Below are 19,784 nucleotides of genomic sequence, written 5' to 3' on the forward strand. Positions count from 1 at the left end.
TAAGAAAGCTGTGTATTTAACAGACAGCTGCTGGTAGCATTGGTACGCTGTAGATCTATAGAGTCTCTTAATTTAGACGGTTGGTCTGTAAAGTGCAGGCAAAACTGACATGCGGTATATAATTCTGTCCCACAGATCTGACAGATGGCTGGAGAACTCACCTCTAGTTTCGTAGTTTTCTCTAAGTTTCTGTGTTGGTATTATTGTGCGTTTGGGTTTTACACTTTGCTCTGTGATGTCTGCAGAATCTGCTCCCTGTACATCTGTGTGGTCAGAGGCATAATGTATCTGTGTTGATTCCGCAATATAAGAGTGCTCAGAGCCTTGTGTAGACATTCAAGTTTTGCAAAAAAATGGTTACTGTCTCTTTAGGAAGATGAACAGCAGCTTAGACAGGTGGGATAACACAGTCCAATGCACAGAAACAGTTTTCAACATTCACAGATGACTTGCTTGTGCGACCATGTGCTTTCACAAGATGGCGGATGGCACTGAGCTTGATTGCAGATTAGCCACTTGCCGACCGCCGCACGACTATTTACTGTGGCGCTCAGCCTCTCACAGGCAAAGCGACGTAGGACTACGTCGCTAGCCTGTGAGGCTCTAGGGAGCGAGCGAGCGCTGCCAGAGGCGCGCTCCCGCTCGCTCACGGACCCCCCTGCGCGTGGGTCCGCCGGGCACTCGCGATTGTCCGTTACAGCGGGAGAAAGGCAGGCGGCTAATGTAAACAAAGCCGCCTGTCATTCTTCCCTGTGTAAGAATGGAGATCATACGGTTCTGCTATGTAGGACCGTTGATCTCTGCTCTTACACCTCAAGCCACATCCAATCACAGTTAGAATCACGCCCCTAGGGACACACTTAACCCCTCCCTCTCAAATAAAGTTAACCCCTTCCCTGCCAGTGTAATTTTTACAGTAACAGTGCATATGTATAGCACTGATTACTGTAGTAATGTCACTGGTAACCCCAAAAGTGTCAAAAATGTCAGTCAAGGGTCCGATCTGTCCGCCGCGAAGTCGCAGTCCCGTAAAAAAAATCGCAGATCGCCGCCATTACTGGTTAACAAAAAAAAACAACAAAAATTACAAAAATCTTTCCCGTAGTTAGTAAACGCAATAACTTTTGCGCAAACAAATCAAAATACGCGATTTATTTTACCAAACATATGTAGCATAAAACAAATTGGCCTAAAATGTTAAAAAATTTTGATTTTTACATTTTTTTGGGGGGAATTTCATATAAAAAAATGTGAAAAATCTTGTTATTTTTGCAAAATTGACGCTATTTTTTTGTTTATAGCGCATGATCAAAAAATTGCACAGGTGATCAAATACCACCAAAAGAAAGCTCTGTTTGTGGGAAAAAAAGGACGTCAAATTCGTTTAGGTACAGCGTCGCACGACCGCGCAATTGTCCGTTAAAGTCACGCAGTCCTGAATTGCAAAATAGGCCCTGGTCAGGAAGGGGGGAAAATCTTCCGGGGCTTAAGTGGTTAAACATACCCATCTACACAGCAGGCTGTAGGAATTCTACCACATGTTTTGACTATTCTGACTCCAATTGTTGTAATAGTGACTTATCCTGTGCTGAGACCTATCCCTGGCCTGTATACGCAGATACAATCACCACGGACAATCATTATCAGATACATTAAAAAAAAAAACATGAATCAGACGCATCAGCTGCACAATCTAAAAAAGTCCATAATGTTTTATACATGATATGAAAAGTCCAACATATAGGGCTGCCATGAAATGAAACATAATCACATTTCACCAAGGATCAACTACAGGCCTAACAGTTTGGGTAATAGAACAGATGTCTAAAGCTGCAAAACAAATGTGGAGAGAAAAAAGATGGGGCTTTGCAGGCCAGTGGGAGGAGAAGGATCACAGCAATACCAAGATATATAATATGTAAAAAATAATTTTATTGTACAATTTTAAAAAATACATGAGCAAAAGATGCACATGTTGAGAAGACAACAAAAAAAAAAAATAAAAACAAAATGTAGGGTCACAATGTAGAAATACTTCCCAATAAGGGAGAGCTGGTAGCCTGTATAGATATATGGTATGTGGGTCTCAGATGGAGCACGGTCAATGAAGGTCCCCAGCAAGCCGACGCGTTTCACTCAAGGCTTCCTCAGGGCTAGAGAGACCATAACAGACCGACATTTCCTATGTGACTCGGGGGTTAGCAGGCGATAGCAGGACACAGCAAAAGATCAGATAAGAACAATAGTGGAATTAATAGCCACACTTGGCGCTTATGGCTCAAGGCTTTACTCTCACAGCATATGTGGATATGTGTCCATCTCTTTGTTCCAGACCGGATCAGCTACTCGATGTATTAAAGTGGATAACATATAGTCACCCCAAAAGAAGAGGGGGGTAGCTGTAGCAGGTTAACTAGAAGGTCCTACAAGTCGGATGCTCTAGAGGCAGCATATAGTCTATATCAGGCATGTCCAACCTGCGGCCCTAGGGCCGCATGCGCCCCAGAGCCGCAGGCAATGAGGCCCACTGCCCCCTGAAAATGTTTTTTTGCTGGGGAGGAAGGAAGTTGGGTCAGGGGCACGGCCACAGCAGCTTCCAACTAATGGTAGGCAGAGGCTGCCTCGGAGGGGAGGGGGGGAGGCGAGCATGTGCAGTGTTTCTGACTCCTATCACCATGCCCACTTCAAATCACTGAAGTGGTCATGGTGGTTAGAGTGTTCCTTTATTATCTCTCAGAAGACGTAAACCTCTGTATACTGATTCCATTTCATTTCATCATCCTCTAGTTGTGTTAAATTAGTGCGGGTGGCGCGGCGTCGCGGGAAGGGCGCAGCGGCATTTTAGTACATACCTTAACTATAGTATATATTTTATATGCGGCCCGAGAAAATTTCTTTACACTCAATGTGGCCCAGAGAAGCCAAAAGGTTGGACACCCATGATCTATATCATACATATGAAACTTCTAGTCAGTCGCCGGTCATGAGGGTACTCACTGGGGCTGAACGTTTCAAGAGATTGTGTGCGAGAGAAACATACTGGATCTATTCTCTTGATTCTCTTTTACCTGGCGGCCTCAATAAAGGCATTGAAATCGCTACCATACTGTAACCATCTAGGTCTAATCTATATTTACATTTACTATTTCTTGTTTCCTTTTTTATTTTTTATTATTTTTTTTTATTTTCAATTTCATTCATTAATTTTTTTAATTTATTTATTCTACTAATAATAATTTTATTTTCATTTAAATTTTTTATTTTTTTAGCATTATTATTTTAAAATTTTTCATATTTTCATATATACTTGGTATTTTTTTATTTTTTTACATTTACTTTTCATCTATTTTTATTTTTATTTTCATTCCTTTTTCTTTCTATTTTTCTATTTTATTTATTTATTTACTTTTCTACTTTATTTTTTTTTCCAATTTTGTTTTTCTAATTCATTTTTAATTTTGAATGCTATTACCCTGTATTAATTTAATTGCCATTTGTGTTACACTTTGTGTCCAATTAGCATAATTATATTTATCGTGTTGCTATATGTATATACAATCTAGTGGATAGTGTATTATACCATTAAGATTTTTTTTAAGACCTCTCCCTTCTACCCCTTCCCCCCCCCTCCTTTCATTTGGTATATAATTGGTTCCTGCATTACTATTGCTTATGCCATGAAGAAGGAGAGCAGCTGCCTATCCATCGGCAGCAGGCACGCTCAGAAACGCGTCGCAGCTTTGTGGCGTCATCCAGTCACAACGTCGGAGCTTCCCGCTCTCTAAGCCTCGGTTTAGTTTGTTCGCTCTCCAAGCCTCGTTCTCACTCCTGCTCCATCTACCGCTATTGCTGGCATAGCGGTGAAAAGGGGACATCAACTCCGATGGCAGCGTCTACAGGATGATGAACCCTCCTATCTTGGAACACCAAGGATGGTTTCTATCCACAATTTGTAAACTTAAACCGATGGGAGTGCTTATTATACCTCAATAAATGTTTTAAAGTCTACACTTAGAGACGCCTCTTCAATCGTTATCAGATAGCTGAACTCACCAGACACTGTTTCTTTCCATCCACATAGGTTTATTGCAAGCAGTAGGTATAGCAGACAACAAAATGTGGCAGATGATTGAAGGATGGTATCTGCAGGTCAAAACATGGTAATGTGTTCCCAGATGCAAGCAGATTGTATGAAGGCCTAGACAGAGGTGGCCATCTCTATCCCCACAAGCATAAAGAAGCAGGAACAGGAAATACATCATAAATGGGAGGGCACAGGAAGGAACACAGATGGGAAAGGCAAGTGCAACAACCAAAATAACCACAAGATGGCAGTATAATGACCAAATATATAGACATTACCATAACTATGCATATACTGTATTATATCTTACATATTGGTATAACAGCACACCCTATGTTAACAAGGCAGATTGCCGTTCTGTTAGTAGGGAAGAAGGAGATCCTGCAGTTCTGCTAAGCAGGAACACGGATCTCTGTCTTCCCAAAGTTAAAGCACATCCCCACAGTTGTTAAGTACTCCCTAGGGACACATTTGATCACCCCTGATGTTAACTCCGTCCCTGTCAGTGTCATTAGTACAGTGATAGAGCATATTGTTTAGCACTGATCACTGTATTAATATCACTGGTCCCCAAAAAAGTATCAAAAGTGTCTGATTTGCCTGCTGCAATGTCGCAGTCCCGCTATAAGTCGCTGATCGCCGCAATTACTAGTAAAAAAAAAAAAAATTACATATAAATATCCCATAGTTTGTAGATTTTATAACTAGTGTTGAGCGAACACGGACTGTATTATTCGTGTTCGTACCGAATAATTGGATTTTTTGTACCCGAACACGGACACGGACACTTTACTGTATGTTCGGGTAAAAATCCGTGTTCGGTCGTTTTATTTCCGGGTTTTGCATGCTTTGGCGCTCTTTTCATGGCGGGCTTTCAACAGCCAATCAACAATCGTTTAACTGGTGTGCCTTAAGCCATCCCAGCCATGCCTGCAAATGTCTCAGTAGCTGTGATTGGCCGTCTGAAGCATGTGACCAAGTCTTTATAAGTTCGAGGCAGCCGCAGCGGCGTCATTATGCTGCTTAGATTCAGGGACAGAGAGCACACATCAACGTGCTGGCTGCTGATTAGGGAAAGATAGGCAGGAAAAAACCATTTGTGTCCGGATAGAATTGAGGGACAGGTCGGAGTGTTTAGGCAGGGCGAGTTGTAGGCATTTTAGGGATAGAGTCTGCTGAATTATATAGGGTCAGTGTCTTCTACAAACTACAATCGATATTGCTGTGTGGGGGGTGGGGTGAATCTGCACTCAATCCTGATCTACGATCTCTTCTCAATCCTGTTAGGGACAGAGTCTGCTGAATTTTAGGGAAACTGTGTTCTACAAACTACAATCGATATTGCTGTGTGGGGGGTGGGGTGAATCTGCACTCAATCCTGATCTACGATCTCTTCTCAATCCTGTTAGGGACAGAGTCTGCTGAATTTTAGGGAAACTGTGTTCTACAAACTACAATCGATATTGCTGTGTGGGGGGTGGGGTGAATCTGCACTCAATCCTGATCTACGATCTCTTCTCAATCCTGTTAGGGACAGAGTCTGCTGAATTTTAGGGAAACTGTGTTCTACAAACTACAATCGATATTGCTGTGTGGTGTGGGATTGGAGATAGGCAGGTGTCAGTGATCCACATCCATTTTTCTGTGTGTGAGCTGCAGTGAACACAATCTTTTTGGGCTGCAGTGAACACAATCTTTTTGGGCTGCAGTGAACACAATCTTTTTGGGCTGCAGTGAACACAATCTTTTTGGGCTGCAGTGAACACAATCTTTTTGGGCTGCAGTGAACACAATCTTTTTGGGGTGCAGTGAACAAAATCTTTTTGGGGTGCAGTGAACACAATCCTTTTTGGTGTGCAGTGAACACAATCTTTGTGGGGTGCAGTGAACAAAATCCTTTGTGGGGTGCAGTGAACACAATCTTTTTGGGGTGCAGTGAACAAAATCCTTTTTGGGGTGCAGTGAACAACATCCTTTTTGGGGTGCAGTGAACACAATCTTTTTGGGGTGCAGTGAACAAAATCCTTTGTGGGGTGCAGTGAACACAATCTTTTTGGGGTGCAGTGAACACAATCTTTTTGGGGTGGAGTGAACAACATCCTTTTTGGGGTGCAGTGAACAAAATCCTTTTTGGGGTGCAGTGAACAAAATCATTTTTGGGGTGCAGTGAACACAATCTTTTTGGGGTGCAGTGAACACAATCTTTGTGGGGTGCAGTGAACACAATCTTTTTGGGGTGGAGTGAACAACATCCTTTTTGGGGTGCAGTGAACAACATCCTTTTTGGGGTGCAGTGAACACAATCTTTTTGGGGTGCAGTGAACACAATCTTTGTGGGGTACAGTGAACAGAATCTTTGTGGGGTGCAGTGAACAAAATCTTTGGGGGGTACAGTGAACACAATCTTTGTGAGGTGCAGTGAACACAATCTTTGTGGGGTGCAGTGAACACAATCATTGTGGGGTGCAGTGAACTCAATCTTTGTGGGGTACAGTGAACACAATCTCATACTGAAGGTTTGAGGGTGCTGCCTGTTCCATACTCCCCCTACTCCTCATCTAGCCTTTTAGGGGTACAAACAATAGTAATTGGGGCCTAGTGTGGTTGTGTACGTGTGATATACATACACTTTTTTGGGATCATATTTTCTATTCCGCTATTTAATCAAAAACCTTTGGGGATCAGTTAAATTGGGGGATAGTCTGTGTTGGTACGTGTGAGAGAGATCCACCTTTCCAAGTTGTTGGGGTTCATCTCATACTTCTGAAGGTTTGAGGGTGCTGCCTGTTCCATACTCCCCCCTACTCCTAGCCTTTTAGGGGTACAAACAATAGTAATTGGGGCCTAGTGTGGTTGTGTACGTGTGATATACATACACTTTTTTGGGATCATATTTTCTATTCCGCTATTTAATCAAAAACCTCTGGGGATCAGTTAAATTGGGGGATAGTCTGTGTTGGTACGTGTGAGAGAGATCCACCTTTCCAAGTTGTTGGGGTTCATCTCATACTTCTGAAGGTTTGAGGGTGCTGCCTGTTCCATACTCCCCCTACTCCTAGCCTTTTAGGGGTACAAACAATAGTAATTGGGGCCTAGTGTGGTTGTGTACGTGTGATATACATACACTTTTTTGGGATCATATTTTCTATTCCGCTATTTAATCAAAAACCTCTGGGGATCAGTTAAATTGGGGGATAGTCTGTGTTGGTACGTGTGAGAGAGATCCACCTTTCCAAGTTGTTGGGGTTCATCTCATACTTCTGAAGGTTTGAGGGTGCTGCCTGTTCCATACTCCCCCTACTCCTAGCCTTTTAGGGGTACAAACAATAGTAATTGGGGCCTAGTGTGGTTGTGTACGTGTGATATACATACACTTTTTTGGGATCATATTTTCTATTCCGCTATTTAATCAAAAACCTCTGGGGATCAGTTAAATTGGGGGATAGTCTGTGTTGGTACGTGTGAGAGAGATCCACCTTTCCAAGTTGTTGGGGTTCATCTCATACTTCTGAAGGTTTGAGGGTGCTGCCTGTTCCATACTCCCCCTACTCCTAGCCTTTTAGGGGTACAAACAATAGTAATTGGGGCCTAGTGTGGTTGTGTACGTGTGATATACATACACTTTTTTGGGATCATATTTTCTATTCCGCTATTTAATCAAAAACCTTTGGGGATCAGTTAAATTGGGGGATAGTCTGTGTTGGTACGTGTGAGAGAGATCCACCTTTCCAAGTTGTTGGGGTTCATCTCATACTTCTGAAGGTTTGAGGGTGCTGCCTGTTCCATACTCCCCCTACTCCTAGCCTTTTAGGGGTACAAACAATAGTAATTGGGGCCTAGTGTGGTTGTGTACGTGTGATATACATACACTTTTTTGGGATCATATTTTCTATTCCGCTATTTAATCAAAAACCTTTGGGGATCAGTTAAATTGGGGGATAGTCTGTGTTGGTACGTGTGAGAGAGATCCACCTTTCCAAGTTGTTGGGGTTCATCTCATACTTCTGAAGGTTTGAGGGTGCTGCCTGTTCCATACTCCCCCTACTCCTAGCCTTTTAGGGGTACAAACAATAGTAATTGGGGCCTAGTGTGGTTGTGTACGTGTGATATACATACACTTTTTTGGGATCATATTTTCTATTCCGCTATTTAATCAAAAACCTCTGGGGATCAGTTAAATTGGGGGATAGTCTGTGTTGGTACGTGTGAGAGAGATCCACCTTTCCAAGTTGTTGGGGTTCATCTCATACTTCTGAAGGTTTGAGGGTGCTGCCTGTTCCATACTCCCCCTACTCCTAGCCTTTTAGGGGTACAAACAATAGTAATTGGGGCCTAGTGTGGTTGTGTACGTGTGATATACATACACTTTTTTGGGATCATATTTTCTATTCCGCTATTTAATCAAAAACCTTTGGGGATCAGTTAAATTGGGGGATAGTCTGTGTTGGTACGTGTGAGAGAGATCCACCTTTCCAAGTTGTTGGGGTTCATCTCATACTTCTGAAGGTTTGAGGGTGCTGCCTGTTCCATACCCCCCCTACTCCTCATCTAGCCTTTTAGGGGTACAAACAATAGTAATTGGGGCCTAGTGTGGTTGTGTACGTGCGAGATACATACACTTTTTTTGATCATATTTCCTATTCCGCTATTCAATAAAAACCTTTGAGGATCAATTGAATTGCGGGATAGTCTGTGTCGGTACGTGTGAGAGAGATCCACCTTTCCAAGTTGTTGGGGTTCATCTCATACTTCTGAAGGTTTGAGGGTGCTGCCTGTTCCATACCCCCCCTACTCCTCATCTAGCCTTTTAGGGGTACAAACAATAGTAATTGGGGCCTAGTGTGGTTGTGTACGTGCGAGATACATACACTTTTTTTGATCATATTTCCTATTCCGCTATTCAATAAAAACCTTTGGGGATCAATTAAATTGCGGGATAGTCTGTGTCGGTACGTGTGAGATCCACCTTTCCAAGTTTTTGGGGTTCATCTCATACTTCTGAAGCTTTGAGGGTGCTGCCTGTTCCATACTCCTCCTCCTCCTCATCCATCCTTTTAGGTGTACAAACAATAGTAATTGGGGCCTAGTGTGCTTCTGTACGTGTGAGATACATACACATTTTTTGATCATATTTCCTATTCCGCTATTCAATAAAAACCTTTGGGGATCAATTAAATTGCGGAATAGTCTGTGTCGGTACGTGTGAGATCCACCTTTCCAAGTTTTTGGGGTTCATCTCATACTTCTGAAGCTTTGAGGGTGCTGCCTGTTCCATACTCCTCCTCCTCCTCATCCATCCTTTTAGGTGTACAAACAATAGTAATTGGGGCCTAGTGTGCTTCTGTACGTGTGAGATACATACACATTTTTTGATCATATTTCCTATTCCGCTATTCAATAAAAACCTTTGGGGATCAATTAAATTGCGGAATAGTCTGTGTCGGTACGTGTGAGATCCACCTTTCCAAGTTTTTGGGGTTCATCTCATACTTCTGAAGCTTTGAGGGTGCTGCCTGTTCCATACTCCTCCTCCTCCTCATCCATCCTTTTAGGTGTACAAACAATAGTAATTGGGGCCTAGTGTGTTTCTGTACGTGCGAGATACATACACTTTTTTTGATCATATTTCCTATTCCGCTATTCAATAAAAACCTTTGGGGATCAATTAAATTGCGGGATAGTCTGTGTCGGTACGTGTGAGATCCACCTTTCCAAGTTTTTGGGGTTCATCTCATACTTCTGAAGCTTTGAGGGTGCTGCCTGTTCCATACTCCTCCTCCTCCTCATCCATCCTTTTAGGTGTACAAACAATAGTAATTGGGGCCTAGTGTGCTTCTGTACGTGTGAGATACATACACATTTTTTGATCATATTTCCTATTCCGCTATTCAATAAAAACCTTTGGGGATCAATTAAATTGCGGAATAGTCTGTGTCGGTACGTGTGAGATCCACCTTTCCAAGTTTTTGGGGTTCATCTCATACTTCTGAAGCTTTGAGGGTGCTGCCTGTTCCATACTCCTCCTCCTCCTCATCCATCCTTTTAGGTGTACAAACAATAGTAATTGGGGCCTAGTGTGTTTCTGTACGTGCGAGATACATACACTTTTTTTGATCATATTTCCTATTCCGCTATTCAATAAAAACCTTTGGGGATCAATTAAATTGCGGGATAGTCTGTGTCGGTACGTGTGAGATCCACCTTTCCAAGTTTTTGGGGTTCATCTCATACTTCTGAAGCTTTGAGGGTGCTGCCTGTTCCATACTCCTCCTCCTCCTCATCCATCCTTTTAGGTGTACAAACAATAGTAATTGGGGCCTAGTGTGCTTCTGTACGTGTGAGATACATACACATTTTTTGATCATATTTCCTATTCCGCTATTCAATAAAAACCTTTGGGGATCAATTAAATTGCGGGATAGTCTGTGTCGGTACGTGTGAGATCCACCTTTCCAAGTTTTTGGGGTTCATCTCATACTTCTGAAGCTTTGAGGGTGCTGCCTGTTCCATACTCCTCCTCCTCCTCATCCATCCTTTTAGGTGTACAAACAATAGTAATTGGGGCCTAGTGTGTTTCTGTACGTGTGAGATACATACACTTTTTTTGATCATATTTCCTATTCCGCTATTCAATAAAAACCTTTGGGGATCAATTGAATTGCGGGATAGTCTGTGTCGGTACGTGTGAGAGAGATCCACCTTTCCAAGTTGTTGGGGTTCATCTCATACTTCTGAAGGTTTGAGGGTGCTGCCTGTTCCATACCCCCCCTACTCCTCATCTAGCCTTTTAGGGGTACAAACAATAGTAATTGGGGCCTAGTGTGGTTGTGTACGTGCGAGATACATACACTTTTTTTGATCATATTTCCTATTCCGCTATTCAATAAAAACCTTTGAGGATCAATTGAATTGCGGGATAGTCTGTGTCGGTACGTGTGAGAGAGATCCACCTTTCCAAGTTGTTGGGGTTCATCTCATACTTCTGAAGGTTTGAGGGTGCTGCCTGTTCCATACTCCCCCTACTCCTCATCTAGCCTTTTAGGGGTACAAACAATAGTAATTGGGGCCTAGTGTGGTTGTGTACGTGTGATATACATACACTTTTTTTGGATCATATTTTCTATTCCGCTATTCAATAAAAACCTTTCTAGGGCAAGATCTTAAATTACAGAAATATGAGGAGACCGTCAAATAAGGGCCGTGGCCTGGGTCGTGGTGCTGCTGGTAGAGCTCCTGTTGCAAGGAGAGGACATGGTCGATCTGTGCCAGCTACACGCACAAGTGAAACACCTTCCTCAAGTGTGAGTAGGCGACAGAACCTGCATCAGTATTTGGTAGGGCATCAAACGCCCCTAGAAGTGATGAGGCCAGAACAAGTTGAGGCGATAGTAGATTGGTTTGCTGCTGACAGTGCCTCCAGTTCCTTCACATTGTCTCCCACCCAGTCTACTGCAGAAAGGTCAGAGTTGGCACCTGCAGCCAATGTCCAACCGTCCTTCACCTCACCCCCTTGCAAATCAGGCCAGCAGTCTGAGCCCCAAGCCATACAGCAGTCTCTTATTCTTTTTGAGGACTCTGTCAGCAGGGTTTCCCAGGGCCATCCACCTAGCCCTGCCCCAGAAGTGGAAGAGATTGAGTGCAGCGATGCCCAACCACTTATTCCTCAAGATGAGTACATGCAAGGATCATCGCAGCACGTCTCCGATGATGACGAAACGCAGGTGCCAACTGCTGCGGCGTTCAGCATTGTGGAGACCGACAAGGAGGGCAGGGGTGAAGACTGGGTGGAAGATGATGTGGAGGACGATGAGGTCCTCGACCCCACATGGAATGAACGTCATGCAGGTGAACTGAGTAGTTTGGAGGAAGAGGCGGTGGTCGCACAGAGCCACCAGCACAGCAGAAGAGGGAGCAGGGTGCAGAAGCGGAGCGGCCGTGCCCTAGACACTACGCCCGCTACTGCCCAACGCAGCAAGGGAACGAGCGCACCAAAGTCAGCTCAAAGGAGTTCTCTAGCGTGGAAGTTCTTTAGAAAATGTGCTGATGACAGGACACGAGTGGTTTGCACCCTGTGCAATCAGAGCTTGAAGCGAGGCATGAACCTTCTCAACCTGAGCACAACCTGCATGATCAGGCATCTAAGTGCAAAGCACGAGCTGCAGTGGAGTACACACCTTCAAAACCAAGAAACGTCTCTGGCTCATCCTGCTTCCTCTTCTGCTGCAGTCTCGGCCGCTCCAGCCACATCTGTAGTGATACCGGCACCTGCCACCCCGCAAACAGACGATCTGTCAGCAACACCACCACCTGGGTCACCAACAACCATCTCCACAATGTCCCGTGGAAGCGTTCAGCTTTCCATCTCCCAAACACTTGAGAGGAAGAGGAAGTACCCCCCTACCCACCCGCGATCCCTGGCCCTGAATGCCAGCATTTCAAAATTATTGGCCTTTGAAATGCTGTCATTCCGTCTGGTGGAGACGCACAGTTTTAAAAACCTTATGTCGGTGGCTGTCCCACAGTACGTCGTGCCCAGCCGCCACTACTTTTCCAGGCAAGCCATCCCTTCCCTGCACAACCAAGTGGGGGAAAAAATCAGGTGTGCACTGCGCAACGCCATCTGTGCCAAGGTCCACCTAACTACGGATACGTGGACCAGTAAGCACGGTCAGGGGCGTTATATCTCCCTAACGGCACACTGGGTAAATGCAGTGGCGGATGGGCCTGAGGCGGATAGCAATTTGGCGCATGTCCTTCCACCACCGAGGATTGCAGGGCGCTTCAGTTTGCCTCCTGTTCCTAACTCCTCCTACTCCGCTTCCTCATCCTCTACCGCCTCCTCATCCGGACAGCGTAACACCTTCACCACCAACTTCAGCACGGCCAGGGGTAAACGACAGCAGGCAGTTTTACAACTTGCCTGTTTGGGGGACAAACCACACACCGCGCAGGAGTTGTGGAGGAGCATGGAACAGCAGACAAATGAGTGGTTGCTGCCAGCGAGCCTCAAGCCCGGCCTGGTGGTGTGCGATAACGGGCGAAATCTCATAGCAGCTCTGGGCCTAGCCGGTTTGACGCACATCCCTTGCCTGGCGCATGTGCTGAATTTGGTGGTGCAGAGGTTCCTTAAAAACTACCCCGATATGTCAGAGCTGCTGCAGAAAGTGCGGGCCGTTTGTGCGCACTTTCGGCGTTCTCACCCTGCTGCTGCTCGCCTGGCAGCGCTGCAGCGTAACTTCGGCCTTCCCGCTCACCGCCTCATATGTGACGTGCCCACAAGGTGGAACTCCACCTTGCACATGCTGGAAAGACTGTGCGAGCAGCAGCAGGCCATAGTGGAGTTTCAGCTGCAGCACGCACGCGTGAGTCGCTCTGCGGAACAGCACCACTTCACCACCAATAACTGGGCCTCCATGCGAGACCTGTGTGCCTTGTTGCGCTGTTTTGAGTACTCCACCAACATGGCCAGTGGCAATGACGCCGTTCTCAGCTTAACTATCCCACTTCTATGCCTCCTTGAAAAAACAATTCGGGCGATGATGGAAGAGGATGTGGCACAGGATGAGGAGGAGGAGGAGGATGAAGAGGTAACATTTCCAAGGCTTTCAGGGCAGTCATTCGCAAGGGGCTCCGAGGGTGGGTTCCTGCACACGCAAACGCCAGGGACGCAATTGTCCAGCAGGGGCACAGTTCTGGAGGATGAGGAGGATGAGGAGGAGGAGGAGCTGGAGGAGGAGATGGAACCATGTTCACAGCAGGGTGGCACCCAGGCCAGCTCGTGGCCATCACTGGTGCGTGGCTGGGGGGATACAGAGGACACGGACCATACACCTCCCACAGAGGACAGCCTTTCGTTGCCTCTGGGCAGCCTGGCACACATGAGCGATTACATGCTGCAGTGTCTCCACAACGACCGCCGAGTTGCCCACATTCTAACTTGTGCTGATTACTGGGTGGCCACGCTGCTGGATCCCCGTTACAAGGACAACGTACCGTCCTTAATTCACTCACTGGAGCGCGATCGCAAGATGCGCAAGTACAAGCGCACGCTGGTAGACGCCATGCTGCTGGCATTCCCATCTGACAGCGGGGCCACAGTGGAAGCACAAGGCAGAGGAGGAGGAGGAGGAGGTCGCCAACGCAACCAGGGCACCGCCAGCACCTCAGAAGGCAGGGTTAGCATGGCCGAAATGTGGAAAAGCTTTGTCAGCACGCCACAACAAACAGCAGCACCAGCAGCTCAGATGGAACGTCTTAGCAGGAGGCAGCATTTTACCAACATGGTGGAGCAGTATGTGTGCACACGCCTACATGTAGTGAATGACGGGTCTGCCCCCTTCAACTTCTGGGTCTCCAAATTGGGCACATGGCCTGAGCTTGCCCTTTACGCCTTGGAGGTGCTGGCGTGCCCTGCAGCCAGTGTATTATCTGAACGGGTATTTAGCACGGCTGGGGGCGTTATAACAGACAAGCGCAGCCGCCTGTCCAGAGACAATGTGGACAAGCTCACGTTCATTAAAATGAACCAGGCATGGATCCCACGGGACTTTTCCGTACCTTATGCAGAATAGCAATGGATACCGACCTTACCCACCCATTGTTCCATTTTTGCTCTTTCTCACTCTTTTGGGGTGTACCCTCATTTAAAATTTGTGAAAAGAAGCAGTGTTGGCTACCTCGTCCTCCTCCTCAGGGCCAGATTAATGTAGGGTCTATTGGAGCTGCAGCTCCAGGCCCCTACCTTTTATATAGGCCCCGGGTTGGCCATATTCACTGTTACCGCTCTTCTGTCACTTGTAAACACAGAAGTCTGGCTTCTATGCTCGCTTCCCCAGGCAGCACCCTCAGAACCTCCCCACACAGCGTGAAGGCCGGACAAGGAGGGACAGTTGGCGATGCATGGATGTGTTTATGGGCTTCAGAGACAGCATCCCATGTTGAATTAGGCATGCATGGCTGCACCCTTCCTCCTCTGGGTGCATGGCAAGGCACGGCCCTAAGGCCCTTCAAAATCCTCAGCACCAAGCCCATGATGCTGTTAATCCGGCCCTGGTCCTCCTCCACCGCCGCTTCCACCTACACCGCCCATAGGTGTGCGCAGCCTATTGCATTAAGGTGTGCACCCCAAAGTTGAAATACACATGCATGTGTTTGCCAGCAGGGAGAGTAATGTATCGGGGCCATGTACCTGTAGGCAAGGAGAAATAGAGCAGAGCAGGTCCCAGGGAGATCTTTCCCATCTCCTCACTGGCAATGCTATGTGCCCTAGGTGATTAGGGTGTGCCCAGGCACACCCAGCACACCCTGTGCGCACGCCTATGTCACCGCCACATCCACCACCACCTCAACCTCCCTCCTACTCCATATGGGCCTCGTCCTTCAGAGATGAAGAAGAACATTGTTTTATTTTTCTGTTTTTTTTTGTTGTTTTAAGTTATTTCCCTATCCACATTTGTTTGCAGAGCACTTGCCATGCTCTTAATTACGTTTTGCTGCCATTTGCAGCACTCTAGCCCTTTCCTTTGGTGTTTTAGAGCCATTTTAGTGCCTTAAAGTTCGGGTCCCCATTGACTTCAATGGGGTTCGGTGTCCGGGAAAAGTTCGGTAAAAGTCCGGGACACGGACCCGGACTTTTTTTTAAAGTTCGGCCGAACCCGTCGAACACGGACATCTAGGTGTCCGCTCAACCCTATTTATAACGCTTATTGGGATTTTTTTTTTTTTTTTGCCGAAAACATGTAGCAGAATACATATTGGCATAAACCGATGAAGAAATTTTGATTTTTTACATTTTTTATTGGATATATTTCATAGCAGAATGTAAAAAATATAATTTTTTTCAAAATTGACACTTTTTTTGTTTATATTTCAAAAAATATAAACCGCAGAGGTGATCAAATACTGTACCACCAAAGAAATCTCTATTTGTGGGAAAAAAAGACATACATTTTTAGTTGGGTACAGCATTGCACGACCGCGCAATTGTTAGTTATGTAACGCAGTGCCGTATCGCAAAAAAAATGGTCTGGTTATGAAGGGGATTAACTTCCAGAGCTGAAGTGGTTAAAATGGGAGCACCTTTTCCAGTGACAATTTTTTTAAAGTGCAGTTTGGGGAGAATTTCCCTCACTTCCTATTGTATCCTTGCTGCAGAAAGTACAATAAACTGAAATCTTTCCAAAGAAACACAAAGGGCAAATAAAAATCTTATAGGGGTGTAAACCGGAAAAAGAAAAGTTTGGGATTCTGATACAAGATCCTGTTCAGTGTCTCAAAATGTGATTATATGTGCAATACTGTTAACTTAAATAAAATTAAAATGAAATACAATTTGGACAATGCCATGTTTACTGAAGTCTATTTCTCGTTTATTGACTTGACTTAAACAAAAGCGTTAGTTAAACAGAAATGTTGTAATTTTGATTCACTGGAAACTGTTATGGAAGACCATTACTGTGTCTCTGGGAACATTAAACTTTAATTTGTGTGATAAAAGAGTTCATGTTTGTATTAGCTGTCTGCCATGCACAGACGCGTTTCGTCAATATTGACTTTTCCTCCTTGTAATGATATTGATTTAGTGCAACATTGAACTCTTTTCACTTGTTCATATACTGTATATTTTATAACAAGTATTTTAGAGATTTGAGTGGATATTTTGCATTTATTGTTTGTTTGCCCAAAAATTATTGATAACTCCCTCACAGTTACTACCTTTTGTTACACCAACCCCTCCCTGTTAGATTGTAAGCTTGCAGGAGCAACCCACTTGTATTGAATTGTATTGCTGCTCTATTGTCTCCCTTTATATTGTAAAGTGCTGTGCAAACTGTTGACGCTATATAAATCCTGTACAATAATAATTATATGTACACAGCGCTGCTTTTCAGTTTGGATTTTCCCTGGATTTGGCATCACATTTAGGGTCAGGATATTGCAGCAGCAGAGTACTTTGACTGGCTGTTTAATTATTTTTTTTACAGTGTGAAGGGTTGTTGATATTTAGTTTATTATTTAGTGCGGAGCTGGGGGATATTCATTTTTTATGTATAGCTGTCACAAATCTGTCTCCTCTATCCTCAGAGGTCAGCAGGCCTGCTGGTACATGGCATGAGAATTGCTGCACAATTGCATGGTGTTTGGAGGTGTCATTCAGAATTGCACCCAAATGCGCATTATGTGTTTTGCCATGATTTTAGCACAATTTTGAAATCACATGCACAATTGCAGCGATTCTGCTGGTAATTCCAAATTACCAAGTGTGAATGGGGCCTTAAGCTGGTCTCATTCGCTTAGACTTTGCCTGAGCAACAGCTAGTGTTCCTATTGCCAGGCCCCCCTGTGGTCCAAGTGGTTTCCTAGTGTCCCCTACCTTTCCTAGGGGATAACATTTCTTGTGTTCCCCTATTTCTAGTAGAGAGGATACTTTGTGCAACCCTATACAAAGCAGAGAAGATTCCTAGTGTTCCGGCATCCTAGTGGAATTCAAGGTGTACCCTCGTTCCAAGCAGAGAAGATTCTTAATGTATTCCCATTTCTAGTAGAAAATAATCCAAGTGTAGCCCCATTCCTAGTAGAGAAGATTCCCAATGTTCCCCCATTCCTAGTGGAGAAGAATCCTAGTGTACCCCATTTCTAGTGTACTTCAATTCCCAGTGGAGATATTCCTAGTGTACCCCATTTCTAATGTACTTCAATTCCCAGTGGAGTCGTTTCCTGGTGTTCTCCATTTCAAGTGTACTTCAATTCCCAGTGGAGATATTCCTAGTGTACCCCATTCCTATTGTACTTCAATTCCCAGTGGAGTAGTTTCCTAGTGTTCCCCATTTCTAGTGTACTTCAATTCCTAGTGGAGATGTTTCCTGGTGTACCCCATTTCTATTGTACTTCAATTCCCAGTGGAGATGTTTCCTAGTGTTCCCCATTTCTAGTGTACTTCAATTCCCAGTGGAGATGTTTCCTAGTGTACCCCATTTCTAGTGTACTTAAATACCCAGTGGAGATATTGCTAGTGTACCCCATTCCTATTGTACTTCAATTCCCAGTGGAGTAGTTTCCTAGTGTTCCCCATTTCTAGTGTACTTCAATTCCTAGTGGAGATGTTTCTTGGTGTACCCCATTTCTAGTGTACTCCAATTCCCAGTGGAGATGTTTCCTAGTGTTCCCCATTTCTAGTGTACTTTAATTGCCGGTGGAGATGTTTCCTAATGTACCCCATTTCTAGTGTACTTCAATTCCCAGTTGAGATGTTTCCTGGTGTACCCCATTTCTATTGTACTTCAATTCCCAGTGGAGTAGTTTCCTAGTGTTCCCCATTTCTAGTGTACTTCAATTCCTAGTGGAGATGTTTCTTGGTGTACCCCATTTCAATTTTACTTCAATCCCCAGTGGAGATATTCCTAGTGTTCCCCATTTCTAGTGTACTTCAATTTCCAGTGGAGATGTTTCCTAGTGTTCCCCATTTCTAGTGTACTTCAATTTCCAGTGGAGATGTTTCCTAGTGTTCCCCATTTCTATTGTACTTCAATATTCACAAACGGAGCAGAGAGTAAAAAAACATGCGATATTTATCACCAGGGTTTTGTTGGCGGTATTAGTCAAAAACACCGTGGGGGTCCTCTCCAATAGCTGGTTGCTAAGGAGTGGGCCAGGAAGCCCGCTGCTGCATCATTACCAGCGGATGAATCGTGAGCTGTCAGTGGGTCCCCCACTGACAGTTGAATGTAAAAAAAAACATGCCCGCAATAATTAATTATGAAAAATAAAAAAAACTGTGTGGTGGTTCCCCCCCCCCCCCCCAATGAATACTAGGCCCTTTGGGTCTAGTGAGGATTTTAAGGGGAATTCCAATCTAAAAATAAAAAATGACATGGGGTCCCCCCAAAACCCATACCAGACCCTTATACAAGCATGCAGCCCAGCAGGTCAGGAAAGAGGGGGGGGGGGGACAAGTGAACAGCCCCCCTCATGAACCATACCAGGCCACATGCTCTCAACATGGGGGAATCCTGACCCCAAAAGACCTTGTCCCCATGTTAATGGGGAGAAGGGCCATCTCCACAACCCTGGCTCGGTGGCTGTGAGGGGCCTGCGGCAGGGGGCTTATCAGAATCTGGAAGCCCTTCTTAAAAAGGGGGCTCCTATATACTGCCCCCCCTTTCACCAAAAAAGTGTTAAAAAGTAAGAAAAACAGAGTCAGTTTTTGACAATTCCTTTATTAAAAAATGAAAAAACAGTGTCCCTAGATGTACTGTAAATCCATCATCAATCACGCCGCCTGCTGAACTTGAAAAAAAAAAAGCTCCGCCCGTGAGGATGGCTGACCACCAAATGTCTTCTCTGGTGTTTGACAGTTCTTATATATGTAAGGGCGGGGCCACTGGGCCCCTTGCGATGTCACGGTCGGTGGTGTCATAGGAGGACTGGGGGGGGGGGGGGGCCCAAGTCATTTTTTTCCATTTTTCCATTTCCGGCAATGTAATTTTATTGCCAGCAATTGAAATGTCATTTCATTCATTTTTTTTTTCTTTAGAAACGTAATTTTTGCTGCAGCATGTTCTATACATGCTACAGATGTGCATTGGGCCTGGTATGCATGTGGAGGGGGTTCACCCATGCTGTTTTTTTTTCATACTTTTTGGTTGTCAGCATTTTTTTTAACATTCATCTGACAGCTGATGAGTCATCCGTTGGTAAGGAC

Source organism: Pelophylax lessonae (genome assembly GCF_965119305.1).
Source record: "Pelophylax lessonae genome assembly, chromosome: 9".
NCBI lineage: Eukaryota > Metazoa > Chordata > Amphibia > Anura > Ranidae > Pelophylax > Pelophylax lessonae.